Source organism: Anolis sagrei, chromosome 2 (genome assembly GCF_037176765.1).
Source record: "Anolis sagrei isolate rAnoSag1 chromosome 2, rAnoSag1.mat, whole genome shotgun sequence".
In the NCBI taxonomy this organism is placed as follows: Eukaryota; Metazoa; Chordata; class Lepidosauria; order Squamata; family Dactyloidae; genus Anolis; species Anolis sagrei.
The window spans coordinates 97,134,503-97,158,265 of NC_090022.1; positions in this window are offsets into that span (position 1 = coordinate 97,134,503).

Here is a 23,763-nt window from a genome sequence, read left to right on the forward strand (position 1 = left end):
CGTGCTGGCTGATACTCAAACAGGGGATGAGCTGGAGATGTCTCTGCCTTGGTCCTTTCACTATTGGCTGCTACTTCCCGGCGGGTGTTAGCTGGTGCAATACTGGCTAAGCAGTGTAATTTCTCCAGTGGTGTAGGGCACAGGCACCCTGTGATAATGCGGCATGTCTCATTAAGAGCCACATCCACTGTTTTAATGTGGTGAGATGTGTTCCACACTGGGCATGCATACTCAGCAGCAGAGTAGCACAGTGCAAGGGCAGATGTCTTCACTGTATCTGGTTGTGATCCCTAGGTTGTGCCAGTCAGCTTTCATATTGTTTCTAGCACCCACTTTTTGCTTAATGTTCAGGCAGTGCTTCTTGTAGGTAAGAGCACGGTCCAGAGTGACTCCCAGGTATTTGGGTGCGCTGCAATGCTCCAGTGGGATTCCTTCCCAGGTGATCTTCAGAGCTTGGGATGCTTCTCTGTTCTTGAAGGAAAGGCACATGTCTGTGTTTTGGATGGGTTGGGGATCAGCTGGTTTTCCCTGTAATAGGCAGTAAGAGCACCTAGAGCAGTGGTTCTCAACCTGGGGTCCCCAGATGTTTTTGGCCTACAACTCCCAGAAATCTCAACCAGTTTATCAGCTGTTAGGATTTCTGGGAGTTGTAGGCCAAAAACATCTCGGGACCCCAGGTTGAGAACCACTGACCTAGAGCTTCAGAAAGCTTCTGTTCTACCATCTCAAAGCTCCCTGCTTGAGCAGTAATGGCACGATCATCAGCATAGATGAAACTCTCTGTCCCTTCTGGCAGTGGCTGGTCATTTGTGTAGATGTTGAACATGGATAAAGCAAGCACGTTCCCCTGAGGCAGGCCGTTCTTCTGTTTCCGCCATCTGCTTCTCTGGCCCTGGATTTTGTAGCAGGTTTCCTATGAGGCTGGTGAGGTGGTAGTCCTTTGGGATATTATACATTTTTCTCAGGAGGAGGCAGTGGTTCACAGTATCATAGGCTGCTGTAGGGTCTATGAAGACAGCTCCTGTGATCTGCTGCCTTTCAAAGCCATCTGCTATGTGCTGAGTCAGGTTCAACACTTGCGATATTCAGCTTTTGCCTTTTCACATCGCAAGTGTTGAACTTGAACTTTTCTGTTAACCCGGATTAAACAGCGATATAATCCGGGTTATATTTTTGTTGCTGGTATCGCTTCATTTTTGATGCCAAATTACTGCCTTAGTTCATTGCACTGAAGTTAAGTGCTTTAAAAGACTCTTTTTGTGTAATAAAGCTGTGTTTGAACCTTCTACTTTGTGCTTGGCTCTACTTAAGGCTTCTGGGTCTTGACAGAACCAATGGGAACATGAACATAAGCTTTGCTTCCTCATCCATTCATTCTTTGAATGAATGGGGTGGGAAGTAACTTCTGAAATGGGGCTACTTGCTTACAGACAATACGGTAATATGTAATGCTAATTGCCTCAATATTCATTTGTAACAAAAAATAGAAAGTAACATCAATAACTCAGTGTGAAAACAAATGAATTCAATGTACATAGTGTAATTTTTTTTTTCTTAAATTCAATATTCACAATTTGTAAGCTTTTCATACCAGATACAGTAGCACTGTAGCTGTGACTTTGATCTTAAAAGCTTTGAAGCTCTCTTTAAAAAACACTAGGTAATTTTTAAATGCTTCACATCCTTTCATACACTAGCGCTTAATGAAAAGGCTGCTTTGTCCACTGTAACTAAAACATAGCATCTAACTAATTACTTTAGTCAGGGTTAACATTTCAGGCCTTCATTATTTATGTTCGGTAAGGTTATAGCATCCTTCAAAGCAATTGGTTGCTATGATGTCAGTCTTCTGTATGTACAGATTCTGTATCCATGGATTCAACCATCCACAGTTTTAAAATATTCCCCTCAAAAAAGATTTCAAAAAGTAAATCTAGATTTTTTTTTCTATTTTATATTAGGAATATCAGTCTAGTATGACACTGCATATATTGGGACTTGGGCATCTATGAATTTTGGTATCCATGGCGGTCCTGGAATCAAACCTCAGTGGAAATCAAGAGCCCAATGAACACCCATCTTTAAAAGATCTACTGAAGTAGATACCATGAAACACTGAAAAACTTGCAAGGAACACAAAAATATAAAACATTGGAAGAACAACAAATAGTGGAGATGAAAGCTGCAAACAGTAGTTGGGCATAGTGGAAATCTGGCAAGATGAGGTAAGATTGTGTTATATGAGGTGCAAGGAGCTCAATACATCAAGGTTGGGGTAGAGGAGTAAGGGGGACTGTTTTGTGCTGTTGGTGAAGAGCTATTTTTAATTATGCATTTGTCTAGATTACAAAAATACACTCCAAAATCACTTCATTTATCTAAATAACAATACAGTTGTTTAATATATGATGATTCCTTTAATATAGAGAGATATTGGGTGCTGCCTTGCTCTCATTATAATAAATGCCATTGCTTGTTGCACTAACTCCATTTCCCCCTGAAAAAATCTAACTTATTTATGTCAATTTTCTGTTTGCATTTTTTAAAGAAATAAGGGAGTTTTTTTCTGCATTATCATGAACAAAAAAATAATCTAGGGTATCTGTATAAATTCCATTACATAGACAGTGGAAAGTCATGGAATCAACAATTGCTTCTGGGACTACTGAGAGCATTTGCTATAAGCTATACAAGGCATATTCTTTCCTTCATGTGAATTTGCAGAAATTGACTATTTTTCAAAACCAGGCCAAACTTTTACAATAAGTTCAACAAATGAAAATATTGTGGAAAAATCTAAAAGAAATATATACATTAATGTTATTTTATGGGGAAATACTGTGGCATCATGGTTTTAGTGCTGAACTAATACTCTGGAGACCAAGGCTCAAATCTCTGCTTAGGCACGAAAACATACTGAACTTTATTCACACTCATTGACCCTCAAAGGATGGTAGTGGCAAACCACTTCAGACTTAATCCTACCAAGAAAACCCATGATGGGTTTGCCTTAGGATCATTATACGCTAGAAGTGATTTGAAGGCACACACAATTTGTTATTGTTGTTTATTTGTTCAGTTGCTTCCAACTCTTTGTAACATCATGGTCCAGAGCTCCTTGTCAGCCGTCACCACCCCCAGCTCCTTCAGGGTCATGTCAGTCACTTCAAGGATAACATCCAACCATCTTTCCCTTCTGGTTGCTTCTAATCACATCATATGAAATCTGACTGGCACAACCTGGGGATCAAAACCAGATACAGTGAAGATATCTGCTCTTGCACTTTACTACTATGCTTCTGAGTACACATTTCCAGTGTGGAACACATCTCACCACACTAAAACAGTGGATGTGGCTCTTAATGACACATGCCACATTATCACAGGATGTCTATGCCCTACATCACTTTAGCCGGTATTGCACATTCTGACATATGCTGGAAAGTAGCAGCCAATAATGAAATGACTAAGGTAATGTCATCTCCAACCCATCCCCTGTTTGGATATCAGCCAGCATCCCAATGCCTTAAACCAAGAAATGGTTTTCTAATATCTACAGAGATACTCACAAGAAATACCTCAGCAAGCAAGAGTCCAAAAGTGGCAGGCTAAAATCTAGAACCTCAAGCCATGGCAGATACCAAATGAGACTCCCTCCTGGGCAGACAGAAGACTGGGTGACTTGGAAGACACTGAACAGACTGCGCTCTGGCACCACGAGATGAGAACCAACCTTAAGAAATGGTGCTACAAAGTGGAGTCCACAACATGCCAGTGTGAAGAAGAGCAAACCACAGACCACCTACTTCAATGCAGTCTGAGCTCTGCCACACGCACAATGGAGGACCTTCTTATCGCAACACCAGAGGCACTCCAAGTGGCTAGCTACTGGTCAAAGGACATTTAATATAATGTCAAGTTTTTAAACTTTGTGCTTTCTAAATACATTACAACTGTACCCCGGTTCACTTCTGATACAATAAATAAATAAATATCTTGCCCATGGTCAGCCCTTCTTTCTTTTTCCTTCCATTTTCCCCATCATCATTATCTTCTCTAAGTTTTCCTGTCTTCTCATTATGTGGCTAAAGTACTTCATCTTTGCCCCTAATATCCTTCCCTCCTGTGAGCAGTCAGGCTTTATTTCCTGGAATATGGATTGGTTTGTTCTTCTGGTAGTCCGAGGCACTCCCAGAATTTTCCTCCAACACCACCGTTCAAAAGTTTCTATCTTCCTTCACTCAGCCTTCCTTATGGCTCAACTCTCACATCCATAGGTTACTATGGCACTCATAATAACATTCTTCATTTTGGGATGCCATTATCTTGCTATGCCTTAAATAGCCTGAAGGAACTTGATTCTATTTGTGGAGTTTCTGTCCAAAAGGTATAAAATCAATCTGAACATATTTTTCCAGGAATTGGGAAAAATGTGCTGAGGATATACATTCTTTTGCTATAAAATGCACAATTTTCCTGACCCTATACCAAAGTTGATCATTTTGATTTTTATCTGTGCATGATATTCTACCTATAGCCAATAATGTGCTGCCACCTATAACTCATTTTACAATTTTTGGGGTTTTGGTACTTTTTGGAATCAAACTCCAGGCTCTAGGCTGGATCAAAATTTGTTATACACTTGGATGGAAAACGAACAGGGGATAACTATCCTACCACTTCTTCACATGGGGCATTTTTGCCACATTTTGCTGCTTTGCTTCCGGGCAAGGACGGGGCCTGCCATGCGCCATCACACGACGCCTGGCAGGCTCCACCCACTTTCCTTCAAAAGTCAGAGGGAAGCGCTGAAAAGCAGGAATGTAGAAACACCAAACCAGAGTAGGAAAGTAGACAATTGTTTCCATTAGAAACAGGAGGCATAGTCCCCATCTACACTGCCATATGATCTAGTTTCAGAATGCAGATTAACTGCACTGAACTTGATTATAAGGCAGTGTAGACTCATATAATCCCATTCAATGCAGTTCAATCTGCATTGTATGATTCTACGCTGACCATTATAATGCAGTTCAATCTGCATTATATGGCTGTGTAGATGGGGCCTGAGGGTGTGGGCACAGTGATTCTCTTATTGTTCGAGCTGTTCCAAAGCTGGCGGTTCTTGAACAGCCTCAAATGAGTCCTGGCCCTTCCTGAGGATGCCATCCCATAGGGTAAGCTGCAGGATTCTCCTCATTTTCTTTGATGGGAGGAGGACAGCCAGCTGTGAAATTCCCTGCATCCTTTAAATGAAACCATGAGAATCTTTCCCATGTTAGGACATTATGTCTCATGTCATTGCTTCTTTGATGGGGACACGAGGCAGGGAAGGGAAGGCACAAAGGAAGAAGGAGCCAGGCCACATGTGTGCCTGAAAAGTGCACAAGGAAAGACTTCACACATAAACCTATTATGAGAATATAGTGTGAAAGGGAGGTGCAGATGGGTTTCCCTCATCAATTAAAAGGGCTTCTCTATGAATGGGTGAAAATACAAAGCAGCTACAGGACAGGCACAGTGGCATGCTGTGAGTTACAGCCAAAGACATAATTATTACATGGTAATATTGCTTTAAAAGTCCTGTGCAATCAAGTTGGGAGTCCTGGCTCATGACAATAACAGGTGGTGTAAGCTATATTTCAGAGAAAGAAATTAGCTAAGTGATTCTGACTATTCCTTGCATAAGAAAGCCCTATCAACATCATAGGATCATAAGTAGACTAGGAATTTGAAGGCGCATATATACACAACGTCTCAACAGTCTCAAAACCAATTAACTTGAAAGCCATAATTTTGAAATTTGTGATAGCTGAGAGACCCGCTCCCCAGAATGTAACTGTTATAGCTCATTTAAACAGAGCCTTGGGAGGCTATCCGGTGATAAATTTGTGCATGTAATTAAATATACAGCTTTAGTTGCAAAACCTCAGTTTCTAAGTTCAAAATTACTGATTGCCTGTAAATCTCCCACCCAACATATAAAATTGTACCTCTTTGATAGCAACTTCATATTTGACAATGTCTATGAACTTGAAGTGTGCCAATCTAAATTTCATTATCAAGTCATTCTGCTGGAAATTTTCTTGGACATTAGCTAGTAATCATCGTTTACTAGAGACATCAAATGGTTGCCTCCAGTAAAAGTTTGATAGGGCCCACATTTTGGGCACTGTCTGGAAGGGTATTGAGTCTACCAGGACCTGCTTTTGACTTTCTCCAATTTTTCCTTTCTTCTTGAAAGCATTCATCTCAACTTCCAAGAAGCTTTGGGGAAAACAGAATGGAGTCTGTATTTTACAATACAATAAGCCTTTATTGGCATAGCATGGCAGAGAGTATAAAACATAGTACACGTAATAAAAAAGGGCTTCTCGTTTGCTACACATTCAGTTTGCAGACTTCATTCAAGAATCTTGCCACTGAAAGGCAGCAGCTAAAGTCCTGGCAATTTAAAAGCAAAATCACTTTGTCAGAATCGCTGCAGTTCTTCAGTGAATCTATAGCTTGTGTTAGCAGGCTGGATCTTAGCTCCTGGTAGAGTGGACAGTGCAGGAGAATATGCGGTATGGAATCTAGCTGTCCTGTGCTGCAGGGGCAGACCCTCTTGTCGCTCGGGAGGCCATTGAGTCTTCCTCTATGGAGCGGCGATGGCATGATGTTAAATCTAGCCAGCATGTAGGCTCTTCTGTAAGAGGGGTTGGTGAGCTCCGTGATGTAAAAGGCTGGATTTCCCTGTGTGTATGGAATTGCCAAGTTAATAGGTGAGCAGGATTTGTTTGCCAAGCTCAACAATTGGTTGTAGTCCCTTTCTAGCAGCCTCCTTTTGATGAGGGTAGAAATCTCGGAAAAAGATAGTAGAGTCAGGAAATCACTGTCGTAGCCCAATTCCCCGATCTTTGCTAGGACAGTTGAGCACCATTTGGAGTGGTGGAGTTCGCTCAAGGTGAGTTGAGTCAGAGAGTCGCTGGGACTTTGATAGTGTATAGATAGCCAAAATTTAATGACGATTAGCCAGATAGTAGCCTCAATAGAATATTGCCCAGATTCAAGACAAAGAACTTCATACGGGACACAGTTGGGGGCACCATATAGTTTGTGGAGGAATTTCGAATGAAAAGATCTGATGGCGCTGTTATTGGGGGTTAACCAGATGGGTGCACCATAGAGAAGTTGTGACATCGTCTTTGCTTTGAAGACTTGCAGAGCTAGGGGGATATATTGATTACCCCTGGAGTGGAAGAACCTCCTGGTCGCTCTGCCACTCGATTTGGCCCGGGCCAGTGTATATTTTAAGTGGGTGGACCATGACAAGTTGTTGCTAAACCAGAGACCTAGGTATTTGAAATGTTTTACTTGCTCAATATAATGGCCCTTTATCTTCCAGACTTGTCTTTTGTTGCTATTCCCAAACGCCAAGATTTTGGTTTTATCGTAGTTCACCTGCAGTTCGTTCGTCTTGCAAAAATCAACAAATTTATGCAGGAGTCTTTTTAAGCCCACATGAGAGGGCTTAAAAAGAGAGGCTTCTCGGCCTTTTGGCTAAGATCAAGTGTGAGTCTGTATTTTATGGAAACCTGGTAATTATAACTAACATTGCTATGCCTCATTAGTTGCAGATTTTTTTAAAAAAAAAAACAAAAAAATAGTCTGTGACACTTTAAATACTAAGTGTTTTTAGTGGCATTACAAATAAATTGTCTAGTCTCCCTGGGTATTTTTATTCACTTGCATTTCCCCCGTTGCGAATTCCTACAGCAATTCTGTGTTCCTTTTTTATGCTTCCTGCATAGGCAACTGTGTAAGAAACAGATACTGACTATCTGCAAACAGTAGATTTTTTTTTCAAAAACTGGAACAATTATCCATAAAATTCTAAAGCTTAAAACTTTACAAACGAGGCTTTTCAGCCATTATCTCAGAACTTTAGCACATAAAGCTAGTATTTCAACAGGATGAGCACCTTCAATATTCACAGAATTGTGTCAATTCAGTCCTATCATCATATTTCCACATATTCTTGTATTGTGCCCATCAATACTGGGGAGGAGGCAGAGTGGCATTAGAACATACTTGTTGTCATGCTATAGAAACAGCTTCAGTAATGTTCAATAATGCTGTACCTTTTGCTTTTCATCTCAAATTTCCTAAAGGCTGGAATATTTTTTTCAAGGTAAGCTTGGAACCCAGAACAAATGATGACCCATGCAAGCAGTTAGGAGCATGTCTAGATCTGGGATAATAATAATAATAATAATAATAATAATAATAACAACAACAACAACAACAACAACAACAACAACTTTATTTTTCTACCCTGCTTCCAACTCCTTGAAGGAACTCCAGTGGCTTACATAGGGCCAAGCCCAACAGTACAATAAAAAAATAACACATTAAAATGCATATCAAGCAAAATAAAATCAAAAAGCAAGATAACAAGATAAAAACAACAACATTAAGCAATATATAAAATGAACATCCGAACCAACAGCCAATAGCAAAATTCAATGTCAAAATTCAAAATCTTACCAGCTAGCTAACATGGCTAACTAGTGTAACAATCTTGCAGATATTTAAAAAAAACCACTGTGATGTCTTCTGCTTCAAGAAGAGCATACCAACCCTTCCATCTATTCCTTGTAGGGCTTGTAGGATATTTTCCTTTTAACATTATTCAGTTTATTTATATGGTGTATGTATAAGATTAAAATGTAACTTGAATAATGAAGTTATTGATTATTAATTTCTGTTAATTATTATTTTCCTAGCTTATATTGCACTTATGTTCAATGAAAACACCAGGATGTAAATCAAATTCTCATCCCAATTAGAATAGATGTATTGAATCATTGTGATTTACATAAGTGTTAATTCATCAGACAACAGTTGAGTTGAATCAATAGTCCTGTTCTAGGGGGTACTATCTGTAGTATCAGGCCTGCTGTTAAAATCAGATTCCTCCCATTTCGTTCCTTATTTGTGATTATTGAAACCTAAACACAGGAGTTTATCTCTCTTTATTTCAACATGTTCATTTTGGCCAATGTAATTTTGATTCTTGACAATCTGTACCACAGAATAAACAACGCCCCCCAGCTTCATCTCCTCTGAAAATTTAATAAGTATTTCCTTTACTCCTTTATTAAAATTATTTATAAAATATTTGAATAGTACAATGTTTGACAGACAAACCTTTGCATCCATTCACCCTAGACCTCACACAAGGTTGATAAATAGGTATTAATGCGTTGCTGCTGAATGAAACTTTTCAACTAATTCTAAATTCACCTAAGAAGGGTTCTACTAAAATAATTTGCTTTGGTTTCTCCAGAATAGTTGATTTCCATTACCCTTTGGGTAGACTAAGGCAAAATATGATCCAAATAGTGCTCACTTCTCTGTGTCACATGCTAGTTGTTCATCAGCTTCTGAAAGGCTTCCTTGCATTTAAATTTTACTACAATTTTTACAAGTGGCAATTTAGTTATTGAAACAATAATTTAAATCTGTATATATTTCTGAAAAATATCAAGAACCCTCAACATTAATTTTGGTTCATTGTGAGGCAGATATTATTTATTAAGAATTTAATTTTCTTCATGAAGTTTGCAATTGGTTGGCAAGGTATTTATTATATGCCATTAGGCAAGGCTCTTGTTTTGATACGTTTCTGCTTACATCCTTGGTCTCTTCAGTATGAATTAAATTAATTTAGGTTCCATAAATTAAGACTTCAGCTGCTTAGGCCTATTGATCCCAGTTGAAAATCTATTAAAATAAACAGTACAAATGAAGATGAATCCAATTATGCACAAATAAATTATTTATTTGGATCAAAGCCTGCAAATCTAAATCTGAGTGTCTGTTAAAGGAAAAGAAGGCACACATTTAACTGATTTTAAGAGCTTATAATGATTATAGTAGCATATTTTGCCTGAAAAGATAGTTAGCTCATAACATAATCAAGCCATTCTGAATAGTAGAATGTAAAGTGATTAGTAATTTTCAAACTTGGCTGTCATAGCTCAACTTCAGCCAAGTTGGGAAGGTATGTAGCATACCTTGCCCAGAAAGTTGTGTGTGTATGTGTGTGTGTGTGCGCGCGCGCGCTTAAAATATATACATCAGGCATTTTAGCATCTTGTAAGCTAGCTATAAAGAATTGATGTATTGGTTAATAATTCAGCTCAATTTAGAGTTAGAAAATGAATTTCAGTGATGAAGTCAACATAGTATAACGGAGAAAATCAATCATAACTTCTTTTAGTAACTGAAAATATAAATCATAACATTTTCTCATGGAACCCATGGTGAATTCAAAGGTGACTTCTCTGAATTTGCAACTTGTTAATTATTAGATATTCAAATGATTTGAAGGAAGGCAGTAGGGGCAAGATTGGAAAATGAATTGTTTAAGAGCTTGCTGATAATCAAAATGCTGCTCAAAGCTATATCTCAGAACACTTCAGTCATCAGTGTTCAAAGGTGCCATTAATTTTATTTTTCTGGTGATTGTTCAAGCAACTTTCCCAATTTGGACTAATAATTGGTTGAACAAATCATTGTTTTGGAACCAAAATTCAAATGCTATCAAAAGCATGTGGCTTTGAATAAAACAATCTGCACATATCATCAAAACTAGAGTAAGAATAATATGTAAATCTGACTGCCACTTCTTTCCTTTGGCACAGCACATGAAAAGGACGTCTCACAGCAAAAAAACATTTGATCACTACCAGCTGAGTTCAGTTCAGATAGAATAAATACACAGTCACTTCTTTTACTACTATCTGCCCAAAGAATTATCACAGAGATTCTTGAGTCTCCCTAATTTGCATCTCCCTTGTGCACTTCAAAAATGTAATGTTTTTAGAGTAGATTCATTCACTGTTCTAATTCTAAAACCCACCAATCTAAGCTGATTATTACATATTGTCTTTCCAATCATGTTCAAATTCTTTCATCTCAAATATGGCTTATATTCTGATTACAGTTCCAGAAATAACACCAGACTGCTTGCTGATAAATCATCCAGTTCACTGTCTCATGAATGAATTTTCCTTTTCCTTTTAATATAAATGAATCTATGTTTCAGTAAAGAAAAGTAAAGGGAGAGTGCTTTGATATGCATTCCCTTCTGAATTCTCTCTCACACATATCACAGATGGAAACCAGCATACACATAGTCAAACAGAATCAAAGTGTGGTCAGGCAACAAGAGGGCAAATGTAATTGATGAGAAAAAAACATGCAAAAATATTGTTTTAAACAAAAGAACCCTCGATTTATGTAATATGTTTAAGAAAGTCTGAAAAAAGACAAAAGATCCAAATCAATAAGTGCATTGGTGGATGCGTGTTGCAGTGCACATTGGGGTGTGCATTTTCTTTTCAGCCCCACTCCATCACCATCACCTTGTAATCCACACCATTCTGGATTTTACAGCATGTGTAGATGGGACCATAGGCTCTCCAAACTGTCACTTTCCCTTTTTATTACCATCTCCTATGCCTTTGAAGTGCTAGTGAACATCTCTCCCAGAAATGGCAGGGAGAGGTTCTGTTATTGTAATCACCTTCTTGGCCTGAGACCTGTTCCAGACCTGTCAATCTACTCTCCCACATTAAAAAAAAAAACAGATTCTTCCCAAACCAGTTCCAAACTGCATTATAGTGTCAGTGTAGATGTATCCATAGACTACAATCTTATGTACGTTTACATAGGAATCTCACTGAATTCATTTTGATTTACATCTAAGGGCACATCAACACTTTAAAATTAATGCAGTTTGACACCACTTTAACTGCCATGGATCAATGCTATGGAATAATGGCATTTCAAGTTGAAGAAGAAAAGGATTAAGACCTTGTAAAACTACAATTCTCGTGATTCCTTAGCATTGAGTCATGGCAGTTAAAGTGGCATCAAACTACATTAGTTCTACAAGGTAGATGAACCAACACAGAAGCAGACTTTTTCTGAACAAATCTTGCCCAAAAAACACCCCCTCATGATAGGTTTGCCTGAGGGTTGCCATAAGACAAAAATGGCTTGAAGGCACACAATAACAAAGATATATCATGTTTGCATTGTTAATGTAACTGGAACATTTCTCTAGAGGGGGGGAAACCCTCAAAGCAATTAGTAACATCTCTCCCACTGTTCTGTCTCTATAAGTTACACTTTCTTTCCTGTGGCAATACACATGCCTCGCATATAAAAAGAATTAGCAAATCAAAAGGAAAAGGATATATAAAAAATTAAATCTGAAAATACAAGGTTTAAACAATTATAAAAGAAGCCAAAAATCAAAATGGAGTGGAGGAGTAAAAATTAGGAATGCTTCTCAGCAATACTGATCCTATTTTATAGAAATTAGAGGCAAGCACAAAAGCTGTGTATTTCTGAGAGGGAATTGTATTATCGTGATTAGGCATGTGCAATCCATTAAAAAATGTTCAAAGGTCATTACAAAACTACAGGGCACTGGTGCTTCATTTCTAAAGTGTTTCTAAAGTAGACTTTGTGAAAAATTCATTACTATAATGAGAGTAACAAAATTTAATTACTATTTCGTTACAGTAATTGCGCAAAAAATTACTATAATTGGAGAAAATTCAGGGGCTCCTTTATCCCTCAGTTTTAAAGCTATTAGAGTGAAACTTGATACAACGGTAGAACACATTTACCACTGTTAGCTCACCAAATTTCAGAATGTTTCACTTATCCACAAAATTTGGGGAAAATTTTCAATTTTTAAATAAACATTTAAGAAAACTACAAGAGCTATCTACGTGAATTTTCCATACAATGCACAAGATAACCAGGGCATCAATTCCCAGAGGTTTCAGAAAAAAATCACACATCTACAGATTTTTGGGGATTTTTAAAAGTTTAGACTAAAACCATTTAACCCCCCAAAAAGCAACAACAGCTATCGCCTTGAATGTCTGTCTGTATTTATGACACACAACCACATAAGTTCAACTTAACACAGATTTGTATTATTACTCACTTCCTTTAGTCCTCTTTGCAGATGCAATAATGTCATTTATTATTATTAGACTGACTCTAACCAGCTGGTGCCGTCCATTAGGGCTTTCTAATAATGAGCACTGTATTCTAGGAAATGTAGTTTAGGGCAGGGCTTTTTTGCATTCTCTACCACAGGGGGCCTTGCCTTTCCAAACTGCATTTTAAGCTTGCTATGTTCTCAGTCTCCGACCCATTAACTTTGCTACCCCACTCCCAGAGCCTTTGCTTATGGTGATCAGGTCAAAGAAAAAGGATTGATTTTTATAACACTTTATGTTCTCTTGGTTCCCCCCCCCCCCCGCTTTCCTAAATGTTTCTAATATTGATTCATATGCACAAATTTAATGAATTTGATCCAAAAAATGAACATTTGTACACCCCTAGTAGTTATACAAAACTGTCTAATGCTCAGATTGTCAGCTCTCTCTCTCTCTCTCTCTCTCTCTCTCTCTCTGTATATGTGCCTTCAGGTCTTCTGTCAACTCATCGCAATCCATGGATTTCAAAGGTTTTTTCCAAAAGCAAGGAATAATTTGAGGTTTTGCAATTCCTTCCTCTGAAATATGGTCTACAGCATCCAATTTTCATTGGCAGCTTCCCATCCAAATACTAAATAATAACAACAACAACAACAACAACAACAACAATAATAAATGGATTACTCAGGATAAGAGGCCTGACTGAAGAGCCATGTTTTTAGACTGAGAGAAGGACCTCCCCAGTAGATCCTAATTCCTGCACTGGTTCATAGAAGGAAATGTGGTCTCAAGCATAGGTTGGACCCAAAGCATATAGGGCTTTATAGGTAATCACCTCCAATTTGAATTCGGCCTGGAAACTTGTTGGGAGCTAATGGAGTTAGTTAGTTACAATCCCAAAATCTATTTCCCAAGTACCATTGTCAAATCAATTAACCTCCATTGGGTTTCTTCTTCTTTGTTGTTACCGGACTAGAAGCTGATATCTTAATTGAATTCTATCTGATCACGTTCAACCCATCATACTTGCACCCAGCTATTACTACACTCAAGGTCCTCTCTCAAAATGCATATGAATTTTTATGAAGAAATCAATGTACTCTATTGTTAACCTAAAAAAAGATTTTTGGCCTGAAAAACTGGTCCCCATCAATTCAATCCTTTGTTGGTTATCCACTGATTTCCCAGTTTTGACCCAAAAGATCAGAAGTGAAAAACTTTCGGCTCAGCCATACTTTTAGATGTCTTCTTTCTTTCCTGTACATTTATTGTTTATATGTCCTTCTTTGGAAACACCGAACACAAGCATTCAGTAGCCTTTCATTACTGATGAAATCTCTCAATTTTGTCTATCTATCTGTGGAGAAACAAATGAATATTACCTATGAAAGACAGAATGTGTTTCTTTATGTTTCTGTTACTTGCAAACAGGAGAAGTCATTGTAGCCTCCCTGCTTGTTCTGTGATTGAAAGTAGCAGGGGACATAAAGAGTGCTCCATATAGGGAAAGATCATGGCATGAGAAGTCCACATAGATAAGGTTATATGCTGTTATTCTCAAACATGACTAATACAGCGGATGAGTGAATAGGATATGTCATTTCTAAATGCCTCAGACTTCATAAATATAAAGATGACTAAAGAGGCTAATTGACACAACTTAACACAATGTTTTTCAGGCCAAAAATCTTTTTTTAGGTTAACAATAGAGTACATTGATTTCTTCATAAAAATTCAGATAGTAATAATGGGGAAAATTGGCCACGGTAGTCCATGCTCTGGTTACAACCCGTATAGACTACTGCAATGTGCTCTACGCGGGGTTGCCTTTGAAGACTGCCAGGAAGCATCAAATGGTCCAACAGACGGCAGCCATTAGTATGCTCAGGGAGCATACAACCCCTCTGTTGTGCCAGCTACACTGGCTATCAGTCTGCTACCAGGCACAATTCAAGTGCTGGCTTTAGCCTATAAAGCCCTAAATGGTTCTGGACCAACTTACCTGTCTGAACGCATCTCCCCTTATGAACCTGTTAGGACTTTAAGATTGTCTGGGGAGGCCCTGCTCTCAATCCCACCTGCATCTCAGATACATTTGGCAGGGATGAGAGACAGGGCCTTCTTAGTGGTGGCCCCTTGGCTATGGAACGCCCTTCCTAGGTAGATTAGATTGGCCCCTTCCCTCTTAACATTCCAGAAAAAAACTTGGCTGTTTGAGCAAGCGTTTGAAAATGCAATGTAATAGACATAGGAATATGGAATGACCGGACTATGAGATTGGACAATGTTTTAATTAGGAGACATAAATGATCTATGTTTTTATTGCTTTGTGATGGTTTCATATTATATAGTAATGTTTTTAAATGTTTTATGGTGTTCTGGGCATTGAATTGTTGCCTCTGTAAACTGCCCTGAGTCACCTGAGGACTGAGAAGGGCGGTATACAAATATAGTAAATAAATAAATAAATAAATGTTGCTGAAACAGGACCACAGGAAAATTATATTTCTCTTCATCATGTTTTGGGACTTGTGTGGCTAGTTATGAAGTGGATTCAAACGAAAGAACATTACTTACAGCTGCAGTTTTTCTTCCAGATTTTGAAATGTTATTTTCAATATTTAAATGTTATCCCACATTCCAAAGTACTTGGTAGGAGGCTTATTATTTGTGCAGCTTTAAGTATTGGACATAACAGCTCTTTAAATGCCACTAAGCTGAAGCTTAGTTAATGAATGCATAACATTAGGACTTCTAAAACTGAGGTCATCCTCTCCCACAATGCAATCTGAAACAAAAGACAATAGTTGTGGGAAACTCTACCGAGTTAGATGCCCCACTTCGTCACCCCAGAGAGCCATGTTATCATGGTCAAAATGTGACAACTTCTTAATCTTCTCTTTTACAACTTAAAATACCCAGCTTCCTAAGTTATTTGCAGTACAGTTTGGTTTCCTTACATTCTGTCATGTTGGTTGCACTCAGCAAGTAGCCCAGGTATCAAATGATTGTATGGCAACACATTATAGGGTATTCAACCTAGTTCAAGTCAGGCACAGTAATCCAATAAGATGAAGGGAGGAACAGGAGCAAGGTCATCATCTGAATCAGGGGTCACTACACCAAGCTGGTCATCCAGATAAACAATGCCAACAAGAGGTAAGACACAGAGTTAACAGTCATAGCCAGTCCAAAGATCAAAAGTACTAAAATGCACAGAACACTGCCAGTCTTCAAAAGAGAACGGTTTCAAGCAACAAAGAATTCAAGGAGCTGGTCAGAGGTTTGCAGATAGCTGCCTCTGGCTACCACATGATTAAGTTATTGTTTCCTTTTTAACAGATGCTGGAACCTAATAAGTCTTTCCTTATCTCTTTTGCAAAATTCAAAAGAAGGGAATAATCCACAGCATCTGCCTCATCCTATTGCTGAGAGGGTCCTTCCTCCCTGACAGTTTAGTTCCCAGTTAACACGGATTCAGAGAAACTATCAGTATCTGGAGACATAAACTCCTGGCAATCTTCCATCTCTGTTTGTTCATATTCCAGAGGATGAGTTATGATTTCTCCCATTGTTTCTATGTCTTTTTGAATGTTTGATCATTTCATCTAGGAAAATATCACTCACATTTCCTGTCCATTCAGTTCTACCCAAATGCTTTCAACCTTTTCCTCATGTTTTTAGGTCATTTATTTCCCCACAGGATACACCTCTTAGACACATAATCATACTATTCATCTCTTTCTATTTGGTCTCTTTCTTTGAAATAATTTATACCCCTTAACAGCATTTCAACCATGAAACTTATCCCACCAGATTTCAGTGATGCTTATTAAATCTTATTTGCCTTTCTATGTTGAGTTCAGAATCATGTTCTGAGCCCATCACTAATACAAAAAAAAAAAAAAAAACAACACATGTGATGGGGTCTGACAGATTCACCTGTGTAGAATTGTTTCAATGACATGTAGAAATGGAAGTTCCTCACCACTTTGCTTCTACTGCACTTTCTTCCTTTTTAACAAATAGTAATCTAGGATCGAAATTGTGCTCTTGCTAGCTTTTTAACATAACACTGGTCTAATAGAGGGAAAGAAAGCCTAGCAGGAGATGATCATGGCAAAGGAGTTTAAAATTACACTGATTTAATGAAGGGAAGCATAGCCTTGCAAGGGGGGGGGGGGTTGCAAAGGGGATTAAAATTGCACTGGTCTGATGAAGAGAAGGAAGGCATGGGAAATACTAATCAAGCCAAAGGGAGTTAAAATCCCCCCACCCCAAATGGGACGAAGTCTATAATGATCTTGGCTTTTGATACTGAGGTTTTCCCTGATTTAAAAAAATTAATTTGGAGAGGGCGGAGAAAAGGATTTTCTGTATGATGGTTCAAAGGTGGACAAAAACGGGAGGGGGGGCTAGTGAAAAAATGAAGAGGGAGATATGTGTGATGTGAAGACCAAACTTGAAGCAGGCCAATTGGGGACTGAAAGGTATGACTCCCCTTCACTAGACACATGGTCTCTCACGCTTCTCAAGGTTCATGTGATGAGGTCCCTAGAGAGGTGTCCTGTGCCCCAGAGAATGAGGAAGACTCACTGTATAACTGTCTATGTCAATCTCCCAACCTGCTTCCTTATTTGCCCCCCTTCAACCATTGGGTTCCTATATAATCTCCTCAAATTCCCCCAAATCTTTGAGGCTTTTTAGCTAGTGGTTGGTTTTTCAGATGCCATTACATTTGCTGCTTCCCTCCCTCAGAATATCACTCACTTGCCTGATCAGAAGAGACTCCCTCTCCGTTATATTATCAGGAATTAGAACAGTGTAGAGAGAATAATATTAAGAACCTTGAGTGAGGTCAATGAAATTGATCATAGACTGTGGGAATTTGAGAGTAGGGTTGGATGTGAATTGTTTTTTTGTCCAGTTCTCATTAAACCAAAAATATTGTTATGTGATAATGAAAAACATGAGAAAAAAATGAAATTACAAGAAAACCAAAACTGGATTTTCTAGTCATTGTGTGGCTTACATTTTCAATGCACCTAATTACAATATAATAAATATGATACAATTTTCAGGTTTTTGAGTGCTTACATCATCAATATAGTTTGACTCTGTAAAATAAACACTAAAATATTGGGAAAATGCAAACATGTTCTCAAGAGGCAGGAAAGTTCATATTAACATTTTGGAACATATTTTGCATAAAATGTACACATTATTGTCTTGTACCAACAAAAGCATTTTCTGGTCAGTATGCCTTTTCTGCGTGCACACACACAATACCTGCACCTAAATATAAGATAACAAATCTGATATTGTTTTCTACACCAAACACAACACATACATTTTGCACCAAATATGTCCTGAACTGCATATTGAAAACCGGAGCGTTTTCAAAGATTTTTTTATAGTGAGAAGAAAATTGCTAAAATTACTTGTTGCTGCCTCTGAGAATGAAATTAGTTAAAAAGATACAATTACTGCAAAACTGCATCACTGCTGTGAATCTATTTAAGGCTTGATGAAAGTCACTACTTATTTTTTTTCCTCTGAGAAGTTCCTCATGCTTAGCAACTTTGCAGTAGTCAGGGATGATACAGTCCCTTGAACACTGAGAATAGCTGTAGCTATTGAATTTAGTTGTTGAAGATGGAATACAGGAATTTTCATTTTGTTCTTTAAAGCATTTATCATAATTTCTAAAAGGCCTCTTCAGAACAGGAAGAACTTTGGGCTTCAAATGTGACAGAAAACAGAACTGATTTTTCCATACTCATGTTCCCGAAGTCAAAATGGAAAAGCCTGAAGGGTCATATTTGGCACATAAAGATCCTCAGTCCCATTCTATGAAGTTTCACTCCTTACTGAAGTTTGTGCATGTATATTTTCATTTTTTTTAAAAAAATCTGTCCCTTCAATTCCCTTTTCAATTCCTAAAAAAGAACGGGGGGGGGGGGGGGGAGAGATTGAAGGAAAGGTTGAAAGCTTTATCCTCTTCTTTTAGTCACTCTAATGAATGCTAAAATACCAGGCTAATGTCCTTTGTATCTCTTTCAGCTGATAATGAAGTTTCATTGATGTCTGAAACTGTAGGAAGGTTAAGTGAAAACCTTCCTTTAAAACAAGGATTCTTTAAACACACTAGGGATTCTCTAAAGCTAGACATTAATATATCCTGTAATTAAGAAATAATGGCCTTTCTGGGTGATTTATTCCCATAGATTTAGTGTCAGTTCTGAAATGTTACAGATTAAATTGTCATAGACCCCTTCATGGAAAACCTTGATAAATTGGGGTAGGAACAGATTTAAACAAACAGATTGAATAGATTCCAGTATGTGATGACTAGATACCTTTGAAAACGAGGATGAAATTATAGATATCTATGAAAAATGATGTTGCTAATAGAATTAAAATTTAGATTGCTGGCTAGAAAATAATTCGCAAAGGGAAATGCTTTTTCTGACACACCAATTTTTAGCCAACAGATGTTAGGGATTATTTTAATTTTTTACACTTGCATAAGGTGTCCTTTACTCTACAGATGATTGAGTAGCTTAATTCATACCTCAAGTTTCAAACATCTTTGCTGAGAATAAGGGATCAGTGAGGAATTGTACCTGCAAATCAAGCTAATGATTAATACATTATTATTATTATTATTATTATTATTATTATTATTATTTCTTACCCGCCTCTCCTCATGGCTCGAGGCAGGTTACAGAACAATTAAAACATATAAGCACACCAAAAACACCACAAATACACATATTAAAATGTGCCTCTATAAAAGTTACATGCCAAAATGTATCTCAATAAAATACATATTAAAATACACAAAGCAGAGATTCAACAGAAAACACACATTTAAAATTCATGTTTAAAGACTTTCTGGATAGTTCTGGTGGAAGAGGTAGGTCTTTACATGGTTTTTAAATTCTGACAGCTCATTTAGCTGTCGGAATTCTTCCAGCAAGTTGTTCCACACTCATAGGGTTGCCAATATAAAGGTCCCCTGGGTGACAGTTGCTAGTTGGGCTCTGGCTGATTGGATGTGCAGGGTGGATTGTACCCCAGATGCTCCCCAAAAGACAGAAGTGTGCAGGGTGGATTTTACGGGAGAAGGCAGTTGTTATGCTGCCTTTACTTAATTACATAATTACAACAACATAACTATCATTTGACCATCACTTAGGACTGAGGAATTTAACACCGTGTGCCTTTTGTTCTGCTTAGGGAATCACTGTGGGAGAAGTTGTTAACAGCTGAGGAATTTTACGGTTCCCTCCTGGAACTCAAGATCAAGCTGCCATTGCTTCCCCCATGTTGCTTTATTCTGCACTCTATCCCTAGCCCTCTGTGACTGTGTTTCCATGCTCAACTCAAATTAATCTCTGTTTTATTGTTAAACTGCCGGTCTCACTAGCACTCCAGCACTTTAGTACTTGTTAAATGAACTCCATCAATACTTGATATAATTAAGCTTGGAATTGATTGAATTGCATGTGGGTCTCCCTAGCACTTTAATTTATGTTACCAATGCTGCTCCTGGTCTTCTGGCTCTTTGAACCTGCAATTGCACTTTCCATCTTGCACTCTGCTATCGCACTTTATGATTGTTGTATGATCAGTGGGAGAGGAGAAAGGATTTATGAGATTGATGAAATGAATGATAGAAATGATGGAAATTTAACATCTATGGACAATGAGATACTACATCATAGTGCAATATTTGATCATCAGGATAAGGGGAAGAGAGGGGGCTTCGTGGGTGGAAGGAGTTCCATTGGTTGGGGGGCCTCCATCGAGGTAATGATGGGAAGGGGGAGATACGGGAAAGGGAGATCTAATCAACCAATTCAGCTAATTCGGGAAAAAACTTTAAAAATTCCAAAATGTTCTCCTGACATGGTGAATCGGAGTACCCAGAACGATGGCTCCCCCAGTTTAATGGTGGTGCTGCTGAACGCCAGGTCTGTCAATGGAAAAGCAACAACCATCCAGGATTTAATCCTGGATGAAAAGGCAGATCTGGCGTGCATTATGGAGACCTGGTTGGACGAGGCTGGGGGAGTTAATTTTACCCAGCTTTGTCCTCCAGATTATGCCGTGCAGCATCAGCTGAGATCTGGGCGATGGGGAGGCCAGGTTCCAGTAGTCTATAAAGAGACTATCTCCCTGAGCAGGTGCCCCATCCCACAGTCAACCTTATTCGAATGTGTCCACTTGAGGTTAGGAGACAGGGACAGATTAGGGATTCTGCTAGTGTACCAACCACCCCGCTGCACTACAATCTCCCTACCTGAGCTAGGAGGGGTGGTCTCGGCCCTGGCATTGGAGTTCCAGCAGCTCCTAGTGCTGGGGGACTTCAATGTCCATGCAGAGGCTACCCTTTCAGGAGTGCCTCAGGACTTCATGGCCACCATGGCAACTATGGGGCTGTCCCAACTAGTATCTGACCGTACCCACTGTGCTGGACACACATTAGACCTGATTTTCCATCAGGGATGGGAGAATAGTGGTGGTGTGGAGGAGCTTTCAATCGCTCCATTACATGGACCGACCATCACCTGATCAGGTTTAGGCTTTCTGCACCCCCTAACCTCCCATTAGGATGGTCCACCCCAGGAGACTTATGGATCCAGAGGGATTCCTGATGGCTCTTGGGGAATTTCCCTCTGTAAGTGATTCTGTCAATGCTCTGGTTTCTCTTTGGAATAATGAGTTAACTAGGGCAATAGACACAATCGCTCTGGAGCACCCCCTCTTAAGTAGCCGAGCTAAACCATCTCCTTGGTTTAACGAGGAGCTGGCAGCGATTAAGCGAACAAAGAGGAGGCTAGAGAGCGTGTGGTGGAAAAAGCCTAGCGAGTCAAACTGAACACGTCTATGCCTTTATCTAAGGGCATATGCCGCGGCAATAGAAGCTGCAAGAAATTCTTTCTATTCGGCTAATATTGCGTCCTCAAGGAACCGTCCAGCGGTGTCCTGCAGGGATCAGTTTTGTCCCCTATGTTATTCAACATATACATGAAGCCGTTGGGGGAGATCATCCGGAGTTTCAGGGTACGGTGTCACCTGTACGCAGATGATGTCCAACTCTGTCACTCCTTCCTACTCCTGGTCAGTTGTAAGGCTGACATAGGGTTACAGCCTGTGCTTGACGGAGTTACACTCCCCCTGAAGGCGAAGGTTCACAGCTTGGGAGTGATCCTGGACTCATCGCTCAGCCTGGAACCCCAGGTCTTGGCGGTGGCCGGGAGAGCTTTTGCACAATTAAAGCTTGTGCACCAGCTGCGCCGTACCTTGGGAAGCCTGACTTGGCCACAGTGGTCCACACTCTAGTTACATCCCACATCGACTGCTGCAATGCTCTCTACATGGGGTTGCCTCTGATGACTGCCCGGAAGGTGCAATTAGTCCAATGTTTAGCAGCCAGATTACTAACGGGAGCGGAGTACAGGGAGCGCACAACTCCCATGTTGTGCCAGCTCCACTGGCTGCCAATTAGCTTCCGAGCACAATTCAAAGTGCTGATCTTAACCTACAAAACCCTATACGGTTCCGGCCCAGTTTACCTGTCTGAATGTATTCTCCCCTATGAACCATCAAGACAATTAAGATCTTCAGATGGGGCCCTGCTCTTGGTCCCACCACTTTTGCAATCGCATCTGGTGGGGATGAGAGACAGGGCCTTTTCTGTAGTGGCCCCTCGGCTATGGAACTCTCTCCCAATTGAGATCAGATCTGCCCCCTCCCTCCTGTCCTTCAGGAGGCTGGTGAAATCCTGGCTATGAAAGGAAGCATTCCCAGAGTAATGGTTGAGACTGGCTACAGAACAAAGTTATCGATCACACCCATGGACTGAATTGCACATGATTTTATCCTGGCGATTTGGGTTATTGGTAAATCTAATCTATGTGTATTTTTAACTTGTTGTTATTGTATGATGTTTTGTATTGTATTGTTATAATTGAATTCTGTTGTGAGTCGGTCTGAGTCCCTCTACAGAGATTAGAGAAGGTCGGAATATAAAAGTTTTAAATAAATAAATAATAAATAAGGCAATCCTTTAGGTAACCTGGACCCAAATAAAGGTTTTCCTCCTTGAGAGATGCATTAATAATCTTTGTATTTGAGATCAATTTCATCTCCCCCCTGGACGACCAGTTAAAATGGACAGGGAGCAAGAAGGCAGGTTGTCTTACTCACCAATTGAAACCAATACAATGTAATCCCACTTACAGAGTTGCTGGATACCTCGTTGTTGACCTCTGCTCCAATGATAGTGTCTAAGTCAGCTCTTATGTGAGAGATTTTATGTGCAAAGTGGTTGTTAAAAGCATGAGCTACTAGCAAAGGGTTCAGAGGGAAAGGCACCTGGATTAAGTCTCTCATCACTCTGAACAGCTCAACTGGATGTAAATCTGCAGATGCAATGCTTGCAGAGAGGAAAGCTTTCTTTGCTGCAAGTATTGCCACCTTATAGGAGCGAAGGTGCCCTCTATACTGTGTCTTGTCACATAAAAGTCAAGTTTTCCACCATCTGTGCTCTAGTTTTCATCCCATTTCATTTCCCTGAGAGTATCTTTATAATAAAGAGCCTGTTTTTTCATGGATTAGAGAGGACGTTTGGAAGTGATCATGTCAATAGCCTGATTAGATTTAGATTTTGATTCCACTTACTAACCTGGAATTCGACAGGGGTGTTGGTAATGCCAGGCATAGAACACTCTAAGGCCTC